Consider the following 11307-nt stretch of genomic DNA (forward strand, 5'->3'; position numbering starts at 1 on the left):
TTCCTACTGTCTTCATCCAATCCTTCTTACTCCTTTCCATGGCAAGCTGTATGTTGGGCATCACCGTTGTCAGTGGCTACAATCACATCCTCTCAGTGAAAATATTCAACGCGCTCTGTCACAGCACGGCTAATCATCTGTCGGTTCTCAATCAGGTTGGAATAGAATCCAGTGATTCTTTTGCATCTGTCACTAACGCCCAGCCTTCAGGAGTTTGAAGCTCGTCACAGTCATTCAATCCTTGAATCCTACTCAGAATACCACAGACAAGGTTTAGACCTTCCGGATTCTCTTGAATGCCGCCATCAATTCTAGCTTATACCACGAAGATTCTGATTAAGGAATCCAAGAGATATTCACTCAATCTAAGGTAGAACGAAGGTGGTTGTCAGGCACACGTTCATAGGTGAGAATGATGATGAGTGTCACTGATCATCACATTCATCAAGTTGAGGAACAAGTGATATCTTAGAACAAGAATAAGCTGAATTGAATAGAAGAACAATAGTAATTGCATTGATACTCGAGGTACAGCAGAGCTCCACACCTTAATATATGGTGTGTAGAAACTCCACCGTTGAAAATACATAAGAACAAGGTCTAGGCATGGCCGAATGGCCAGCCTCCCAAAGAGGGTTCAATCATAAAAACGTGATCAAAAGATGAAAATACAATAGTAAAAGGTCCTATTTGTAGAGAACTAGTAGCTTAGGGTTTACAAAGATGAGTAAATGACATAAAAATCCACTTCCGGGCCCACTTGGTGTGTGCTTGGTCTGAGCATTGAAGCTTTCATGTGTAGAGACTTTTCTTGGAGTTAAATGCCAGCTTTTGTGCCAGTTTGGGCGTTTAACTCCCATTCTTGTGCCAGTTCTGGCGTTTTACGCCAGAATTCTTGAGTTGACTTGGAACGCCTGTTTTGGCCATCAAATCTCGGGCAAAGTAGAAACTATTATACATTTCTGAAAATCCCAGGATGTCTACTTTCCAACGCAATTGAGAGCACGCCAATTGGTTTTCTGTAGCTCCAGAAAATTTACTTCGAGTGCAGGGAGGTCAGAATCCAACAGCATATGCAGTCCTTTTCAGCCCCTGAATCAGATTTTTCTCAGGTCCCTCAATTTCAGCCAGAAAATACCTGAAATCACAGAAAAACACACAAACTCATAGTAAAGTCCAGAAAAGTAAATTTTAAATAAAAACTAATAAAAATATAATAAAAAGTAACGAAAACATACTAAAAACATACTAAAAACAATGCCAAAAAGCGTATAAATTATCCGCTCATCATACAGCTACTACAAGAACATGGATGAAAGAGTTAAATACCATCCATGGTCTGAGCCACTAATTCAAAATCCATGAAAGTTCTAATAGCTCTGTTCGGAGAGGTCTGCATTAGAATAATCATGTGGCGATTAGCAAACTCTATGTCCAGTAATAAAAAGGAACAAAGAGTCTTTTACATCATGCAGATTCGAAGATTTGTAGCCAAAGGAAGCATAATTAGCGAACTGTGTCCCCTGCAGGAACAAGCCTGCAGACAAAAAGTGAAGTAAGCAAGGTTTCTAATGTCCATTCCTAATTCCTTTCAACCTAGTGAAAGAACAGAATTGCATGCACGTACATGTACGACGGGACTTGACGGTTATGGTTAGGTGTTATGATTTATCACTTAGAAACCATTAACAAACTGATGAATCCATATTTGATGATGATTTTTGGTTAGAATTGAATAGACTTCATCACATAAACTTGCACTTATTCCCTTGAATAGCATGCTTTTGAACTTTCCTCCCAAATTGTGCTTGATTATAAAAATATGCTCTTTTGTGCTTAGTTTGATCCATTTTTATTCCATTTGCCTCCCATTTGATGCTTTGATGTGTTTGTGAGTGATTTCAGGTGTATAAGGTAGGAATGGGTTAGAGAAAATGGAAGAAGAGCATTCAAAGTGGAGAAAACTTGGAGAATCGAAGGAGATGAGCTCAGACACCTGTGCGTGCGCACAGCCTCTTGTGCGTCCGCACAGGAACCCAAGCAGAGCGCGTGGATCATTTCGAGTGCATCGCGCGTCCAACCAAGCATCGTCTAGTGTGCGTGCGCACAGCTACTTGTGCGTACGTACAGGAGGGAATTTTCGCAGAGTGTGCGGACGCACACGCCTATGCGTCCGTCCACGCATGACTTTATTAGAAAAGCATGTGACTCACGATTTGAGGTCTTTAGGGGCCCATTTCTGATGTCTTTTAGCTCATATTGAAGGAAAAATGAAGGAAACAAGATAACATATCATTAGGATAGTTTAGGAGTAGTAGTAGAGGTTTTTAGTTTTAGTTTTCTCTAAGTTTTTCATCTTCTCTATTAGGGTTTTTACATTCCAAGTGCCATTTCCATTTTTGCTCATTGGATTTTGCTAATCTCATTGTAAGTACTCTCTTGTTATTACTCTTTATAATTATGTTGTCATTACTCTTTCTTCTAATTCAAGTTATAGTTCAATTCTACTCCTCTTTTGCAATTTTAATTTCTTGTTGATGAATTTGATATTTGATGCTTGTTCTATGCTTTCTTATTTCATTCTTGTTGATTAAGATCAATTGTTGCTTTTAGTTTCAAGCTTTTTCTTATTTTTTCTAATGTTTAAGCATTTTTCCCACCAAGTGTTTGACAGAATATCAAACATGGTTTTAGGCTAAATTTTTGTCTCTTGGCTTGGGTAAAGTGAGAAATTGGGTTCCTAGAGTTGGAATGTCCAACATTTAGTGTCAATCCTTGGTTGTTAATTGTTCTTGTTCCCACTAACGCTAATTTGTTGCTAAGGTAATTAGCAAGCAATTTAGGATTTGTGGGTTAAGAACACTTATGCTCATTTAACTTACCTTCCGATGTGAGGGTTGATCAAGTGAGACTAATCCAGCATGATTGCCATAGTTGTGGTTCTAACTAGGAAAGGACCCTTAGCTCTCTCCAAGCCAAGACCCCTTTTTATGCTTTCAATTTTCCATACATTTCCATGTTAATCTCTTTTATACTCGACTTGTTTATATTACATAGTAGGTTCTTTAATTTCTTTATTAGTTCAATCATTACAATGTTGCATGTTCTTTTATTACTTTATATGTTTATTTTCTCATTGACAACCCCTTGATCACTACAACTGGAATTTTCACACTCATTGCCCCTTTAGTGATTCCTTGGGAGACGACCCATGGGTTAAATACTCTCGGTTTAAAATTGGTTTTAAGTTGTGACACATCTTGTGAATTTCTAATTTGGTCGGCGACCGATTGTTAGGTTTGGGTCTATGCTTGCAACGTTAATCCTATTTTGAGAAATCACAACCAATACAATTGGGCATCCGTTACTAACCATTATTAATTATTTTCTTATACAAAAATGATTGATCTCTTGCAATTTTTAAAAGATGCCTTTTACTCACCATGGTTGTAAAAGCAGTACCTTTTCAACTATTTTGTGTTCAAAAAATTTGCATTCATGTACCAATTTCATGTAATAATATCTCTAATCTAACTAATCAGAAAACAACCTAAAAATCCTATTTTAAACATTTCTCAGCTATTCTGAATCAAAACCTAATCTAATCCTATTTTAACAACCTAAAAATCCACTAATCAGAAAACAAATCTAACCTGATCGCTTCTCTCTCACAACTTTCGCCATGTTAAACGAAGGGAATCTTGTGAAATCCTTCGACAAAACATCATCGTTCACCTCGTTCCCTAGGTCGCTGCAGAACAAGCGATAGTCGTTCTCCGGTTACTCGGCCAGCGAGGGATCCTCCCACCTCTACCCGGCGGCACGGCGGGGAACTATATTCCGCTTCGCGTCGGTCTTGTGGTCGATGTCGCTGTTGTCTATGGCGGCCTTCACGCTCTCGAGAGCCTCTGGGGTGATGGTCTGAGCGTCGCGCTGGAAGAGTTGATGAGCATCGCGCTGGAATTGGTGGTGGTGTGATGGTGGAGGAGGATAGCTATATGCGGTAGCAGCGGGGGCAGCGGCGACGGTGGGAGGAGGGGGACGAGGGGGTGGGACGTAAGGCGGTTGTTGAAGGTGGAAGGGGTGGGGAAGTAAGAGTGATCGAAGGAGTAGGTGAATTGAGACGAGGAGGAGGATGATGAGGAAGGGTTTGCCATGGAATTCGATCGATCTGGATATTTGGGATCGAAATTAGGGTTTGTTATTTCAGACACATGTTAGAAGTTTAGTGTTTATTTCCTTTTATTTGTGTGCTGGGAATGGGGCTCGGGCAATGGTAGGTTTAGCTTATTATTTCCGACTGAAAATTTTAAATTACAGACGGATTTTCTGTCTGAAATAATTTCATAAAATGTAGTATCTTTGTCCATTTAATTACAGACGGATTTTTCTTCTGTAATTATTTCCGACAAAAAAAATTAATTTTTCCGACAGAATTATTGACGGATTTTCTTTTTCGTCTGTAATTTATGCTAATTTATTTTTTTTATTTTCCGACAAAAAATCCTTCTGAAATTCTGTCTGTATTTTCTTGGGATAAAATCTGTCAGAAATATCCGTCTATAATTACTAATTTTCTAGTAGTGAAATGCAATAATCAATAAAAGCTATAACTAACATACGCAAGAATTCAACAATAGCAATTACGATAAAAATTAAAATACATGAAAATATGAAATTGCATTAAAAGAGAATCAAAATCTACAAGAGTTCATGAAGATAAAAGCAACAACAAAAAGGAAATGACAAGTAAAACTAGAAGACCAAAGATGTAATAACAAGAAATTAAAAGGGAAAACTAAATCAAAGCAAGAATTAAACCATAGATCTAAGAGAATTTGACCTAAACTACCCTAAATTCTAAAATTCTAGAAGGGATAGCTTCTCTCTCTAGAATTCTAACCTAAAACATGATGAAAAACTAAACAATGATTAATCCCCATTCCCCTACAATTTCTGGGTACAAAAGCATCAGAAATGAGTTGGATTAAGGCCTCTTTGAGCTCAGAAATCGCCCCCAGCCTGTTGCCTTTAATGAGGTCACGTGCGTACGCGTCACTGGCAACTTTCCTTATCATGCGTACACGTCGCCTTCACGATTCCTTCCCACGCGCACGCGTGGGTCACGTACCCGCGTCGTTGGACAGATTACCAAAATCTCATTTCTTCATGAATTCTCCATTTTTGCAAGCTTTTTCTTCATTTCTTCAATTCAATCCTTCCCTTCTAAACCTGAAATCACTTAACAAATATATCAATTTATTCGAATGGAATTAAAGTGAATTAAATTTATCAATTTTAAAGTCTAAAAAGCATGTTTTCACTCTTAAGCACAAATTAGGAAAAATTCACAAAACCTGAGGAAATTTTCTTAATAAGTTGGGTGAGTACTAAGTGGCTGAAAATCTAAGGAGTAAACCTAGTCAAACTAGCTTGAATAGAAGTTGGGTTTATCCCAGATAGAATCGGGTTGAATCCTAGGAAAATTGGTGAATATAATCCTTGTAAAAGATAGTGAAAATTTCATCATTGTTGTGGTGGAGATTGGATGTAGGCCACATTATACAAGATGGTTGAACCAGATATATGTAGGTTGTGTCAGTCTTCTTTCTCTATTTCGATTCTGGTTTTATTCCCTAAGAGATAAAATAAAATTGTCTCCTGCTTATTCAATCCAGCAAGATGTCACAGCAATTCTGTTCCCTCACAATCTTGTTTTGGCTCTTTTATCGACAAGAGACAAAATAAAAGTATCTCCTGTATTTTTAACAAGGACAGACTTAACTGATTCTTTAAGTTTCATCTAATTTAAAATAAAAGCAAATAAAACAAAAAAAAGCTAGATTTAACCTCTCTTTATTAAACCACTTATATCCATTTATTTGTACGTATAAATGTGTGTATTTATCGATTAAATTAAATCAAATTAAGAATAAAATGAGATGGGTAAAAGAAATCTATAATTGAATTGATAATTATAAATTAGATATACAAACGTGTTAATATAAACCAACTGAATTAGACAAGTAGCTGGTTTTCTTTTTACGAGAAATTTATTATATTAGTAGGTTTGTACTTATATATTACTAAGAAAAAAAAATATTTTGTGAAAATTTTGAATTGGACTTATAACTTATTGAAAAAAAAAAAAAAAAGTAGCAAGTAAAACCACGGAAAATTAATCACGTGCGTGGGTGTTGCATTGCATGTTTGCTTATCGAATAAAACCCCTCTCAATTCGGCCTTTTCGATCCTCGTCATTTTTCAATTTAGCAGCACGCATTTTAACGATTAAAAAATTGATAATTCGTCTTTTATCATTTTTCTATTAGACGTATAAGTTTTTTTTATAAAAAATTTTCGGTAAAAAATAATAAAAAATATTTACTGTAATGTTAATTTATATAATCTAACTTTTACTTATTCATATAGATAATAATTATTTGATTGAAATTACTTATTGATTATATAATCACTAAAACAACGTTGCAGGAGATAATAATTATTTAACTAGAATATTATTTTGATAAATATATAAGAGTTAAAAAGTTCCAATCAAATAATTATCATCTACATAAAATTGATATAGATCAAATTATATAAATTACATCACACATAAATATTTTTTGTCATTTTTTTCTTTTTGAGAATTCTCACATAAGTATTCACGCATCTAATGAAAATGAAAGATAAGGAGTATATTATTATTTTCGAATTGTTAATATACGAGTTGTTTAAATTCAGAAAAATAAGAATCAAAAAAAGATTTTACTCTTTTGCTTATCAATATAGATATCTTAATAACCAAGAGATTAGGAGTTCAAATTTCTTTACAAAATGGAATAAAAAATATTAATTACTGTGTTTGGTGCTAAACTGTGAGAAATTAAAAAAAATTATAATAACGTACTTATAAATTATCTTTTAAGAACTTGTTTAATATTTAAAAATAACTTATAAGTATTATAGAATTTTTTAAGAACTTTTCGTATCAATTTCTCATATTACTTTAAGGGTTTACTTGACATGTTAAGGTAATTTTTTTATAAAAGTATATAAAATATAAAATTTTTAAAGTATATATTATACATTTATTAAAATAAAATGTATAAAAAATTGTTAATAACAATAATTTTAATGTGTTTAAAAAAAATACTGAGCTAACTTTTTATTTTAATTATGGCTAAAAGTATTAAATATCTTTTTTTTTATTTTGGTCGTGTGTTTTAGATATATTCATACTTTGACCCAAAATAATAGTCTTGATCCAAGAGAGGCTATTCCTTTATCTATGGGTCTGTATTAATCTAGATAGTTGGCCTAAAACCACTAAAGAGCGCCCAAGGATACTCGAGCCGTCTTATCCGACCTGTACAGGACACGATTATCATAATTCGTGCCTGGTTTAACTTGGGAGGAAAGGCAACACTTCCTCCGCTACTTCTTATCTCACCCATGAAGGCAATTACAAAATGTGGGTTACCTGAAACGTTGATTTAGGCTTAAACGTGAGGTGCAAGTCCTTTGTGTAGCAGCATCTGACTTGTTAATGCCGAAATGCCGACTGTCTGAGTTCCTCATGAGAAAAGAGGTGGTGCTTACAAGAGACTCCGATGCTTAAGTTAGCAAAGTCTTTAAGCAGGTTTTAGTAGGTTAGAACGTGTATATACCTGAGAGGTGTCAATGTATTTATAGTAGAGTTGATAACCACCTTTGTTGGAGTAGTACCATCTTTATTGATGGATAACCGTTCCCTTTAACTTGGAAGTTTGTTAGGAACTATCTTTTAGCAAAGATAGAGATAGTTAGAGAGATTTAGGGAGGCAGTTACTTATTCAGATAAGCATAAGCTACCCCTTTTCATCGTGTCTGACCTCTTTAAAGAAGTCGGGTATGTGGTAGAGTCCACCCTCTTAGGTGGGCTTTTCATCTTTATTGGGCCTGGCTTTTGTGTTTTGGGCCAAAGTATGAATAGTTCCCCTGCTTGAGTCTTGAGCTTTCTATAGGTCGGGCATAACCAATTTCATGGCTTCTGCTTAGACGTCGGGTATCCCGCCTTTTTGAAGGTTAGTTACTCGACGTGTTTTGAAAATTTTAAATGCTGCACTTTTAACGGGGAGCAAAAGTTGCACGGTTGGTGCACGACATTGTGATCTCTAACAATGGCGCTCATCTTGGTATGCGCGTTTATAACTCAGCACTTTCTTCACAACTTCGCACAACTAACCAGCAAGTGCACCGGGTCATCCAAGTAATAAACCTTACGTGAGTAAGGGTTGATCCCACGGAGATTGTTGGTATGAAGCAAGCTATGGTCATCTTATAAATCTCAGTTAGGCTGATTCAAATGGTTATGGAGATTTCGAATAATAATAATAAATAAACAGAAAATAAAGATAGAAATACTTATGTAAATCATTGGTGAGAATTTCAGATAAGTATATGGAGATGCTTTGTCCCTGTTGAATCTCTGCTTTCCTATTGCCTTCCTTCAATCCTTCTTACTCCTTTCCATGGCAAGCTGTATGTAGGGCATCACCGTTGTCGATGGCTACATCCCATCCTCTAAGTGAAAAAGGTCCAAATGCTCTTGTCACAGCACGGCTAATCATCTGTCGGTTCTCGATCATGCCGGAATAGAATCCATTGATTCTTTTGCGTTTGTCATCATGCCCAACAATCGCGAGTTTGAAGCTCGTCACAGTCATTCAATCCTTGAATCCTACTCAGAATACCACAGACAAGGTTAAGACTTTCCGGATTCTCATGAATGCCGCCAACAATTCTAGCTTATACCACGAAGATTCTTATCAAGGAATCCAAGAGATATGCGCTCGGTCTAAGGTAGAATGGAAGTGGTTGTCAGTCACGCGTTCATAAGTGAGAATGATGATGAGTGTCACGGATCATAACATTAATCATGTTCAAGTGCAATGAATATCTTAGAACAAGAATAAGCTGAATTGAATAGAAAATAGTAGTAATTGCATTAAAACTCGAGGTACAACAGAGATCCACACCCTTAATCTATGGTGTGTAGAAACTCCACCGTTGAAAATACATAAGTGATGGTCCAGGCATGGCCGAATGGCCAGCCTCCACAAATGGCATATGAATTCGAAAATAGGGAAAATGACCTGTTCTAAGGACTAGGCGTCCAGAGATGTGGTCAAAAGACATCTAATACAATAGTAAAATGTCCTATTTATACTAGACTACCTACTAGGGTTTACAGAAATAAGTCTAAGTGCAGAAATCCACTTCCGGGGCCCACTTGATGTGTGTTTGGACTGAGCTTGAGTTTTATACATGCAGAGGCTTCTTTTGGAGTTAAACACCAAGTTGTAACATGTTTTTGGCATTTAACTCTGGTTCGTGACGTGTTTCTGGCGTTTGACTCCAGAATGCAGCATGGAACTGGTGTTGAACCCCAGTTTATGTTGTCTAATCTCGAATAAAGTATGGACTATTATATATTGCTGGAAAGCTCTGGATGTCTACTTTCCAATGCCATTAAGAGAAGCCATTTGGAGTTTTTTAGCTCTAGAAAATCCATTTCGAGTGCAGGGAGGTCAGAATCCAACAGCATCAGCACTCCTTTGTCAGCTTGAATCAGATTTTTGCTCAGGTTCCTCAATTTCAACCAGAAAATACCTGAAATCACAGAAAAACACACAAACTCATAGTAAAGTCTAGAAATGTGAATTTAGCATAAAAACTAATGAAAACATCCCTAAAAGTAACTAGATCCTACTAAAAATTACCTAAAAACAATGCCAAAAAGCGTATAAATTATCCACTCATCACAACACCAAACTTAAATTGTTGCTTGTCCCCAAGCAACTAAAAATCAAATAGGATAAAAAGAAGAGAACATACTATAAATTCTAAAATATCGATGAATATTAGTTCTAATTAGATGAGCGAGACTTGTAGCTTTTTGCTTCTGAACAGTTTTGGCATCCCACTTTATCCTTTGAAGTTTAGAATGATTGGCATCTATGGGAACTTAGAATTTCAGATAGTGTTATTGATTCTCCTAGTTAAGTATGTTGATTCTTGAACACAGCTACTTTTATGAGTCTTCACCGTGGCCCTAAGCATTTTGTTTTCCAGTATTACCACCAGATACATAAATACTACAGACACATGACTGGGTGAACCTTTTTAGATTGTGACTCAGCTTTGCTAAAGTCCCCAGTTAGAGGTGTCCAGAGCTCTTAAGCACACTCTTTTTGCTTTGGATCACGACTTTAACCACTCAGTCTCAAGCTTTTCACTTGGACCTGCATGCCACAAGCACATGGTTAGGGACAGCTTGATTTAGCCGCTTAGGCCTGGATTTTATTTCCTTGGGCCCTCCTATCCATTGATGCTCAAAGCCTTGGATCCTTTTTACCCTTGCCTTTTCGTTTTAAGGGCTATTGGCTTTTTCTGCTTGCTTTTTCTTTTTCTTTCTATTTTTTTCGCCACTTTTTTTTCGCAAGCTTTGTTCTTCACTGCTTTTTCTTGCTTTAAGAATCAATTTTATGATTTTTCATATCATCAATAACATTTCTCTTGTTCATCATTCTTTCAAGAGCCAACAATTTTAACATTCATAAACAACAAAATAAAAAATATGCACCGTTCAAGCATTCATTCAAAAAACAAAAAGTATTGTCACCACATCAATATAATTAAACTAATTCAAGGATAAATTTGAAACTCATGTACTTCTTGTTCTTTTGAATTAGAAACATTTTTCATTTACGAGAGGTGAAGGATTTATGGAATTATTCATAGCTTTAAGACATAGCTACTAAATACTAATGTCATGTAGGAAAAACACAAACATAGATAAACATTAAGCATAAAAAACAAAAAACAGAGAAATAAGAATAAGGAATGAGTCCACCTCAGTGATGGTGGCACTTTCTTCTTGAAGAACCAATGATGTCCTTGAGCTCTTCTATGTCTCTTCCTTGCCTTTGTTGCTCCTCCCTCATTGCTCTTTGATCTTCTCTAATTTCATGGAGAATGATAGAGTACTCTTGATGTTCCACCCTTAATTGATCCATGTTATAACTAAAATCTTCTGGATAAGTGTTGAGTTGTTCTCAATAGTTGTTGGGAGGAAAGTGCATCCCTTGAGGCATCTCAGGGATTTCTTGATGAGGTCCATGAGTGGGCTCTCTTGATGTGCAGTCAAATGCTCTATTACTGAGCTATAGACCCTTGAGATGAATCTCTGTATCTCCCATGACTCAGAGGTGGAAGCAATTGCCTTCTCTTTCCTCTTTCTTGAGGTTTCTCTGGCCTTAGGTG

At 36.1% G+C, this 11307-nt stretch overlaps 1 pseudogene; it reads right to left on the reverse strand.

Moving 5' to 3' along the window:
* Positions 1-3648: 3648 nt before the first annotated feature.
* Positions 3649-4157, reverse strand: LOC112794287 (uncharacterized; annotated as a pseudogene).
* Positions 4158-11307: the final 7150 nt, after the last annotated feature.

The sequence above is a fragment of the Arachis hypogaea genome, chromosome 4 (genome assembly GCF_003086295.3).
Source record: "Arachis hypogaea cultivar Tifrunner chromosome 4, arahy.Tifrunner.gnm2.J5K5, whole genome shotgun sequence".
Lineage (NCBI taxonomy): Eukaryota > Viridiplantae > Streptophyta > Magnoliopsida > Fabales > Fabaceae > Arachis > Arachis hypogaea.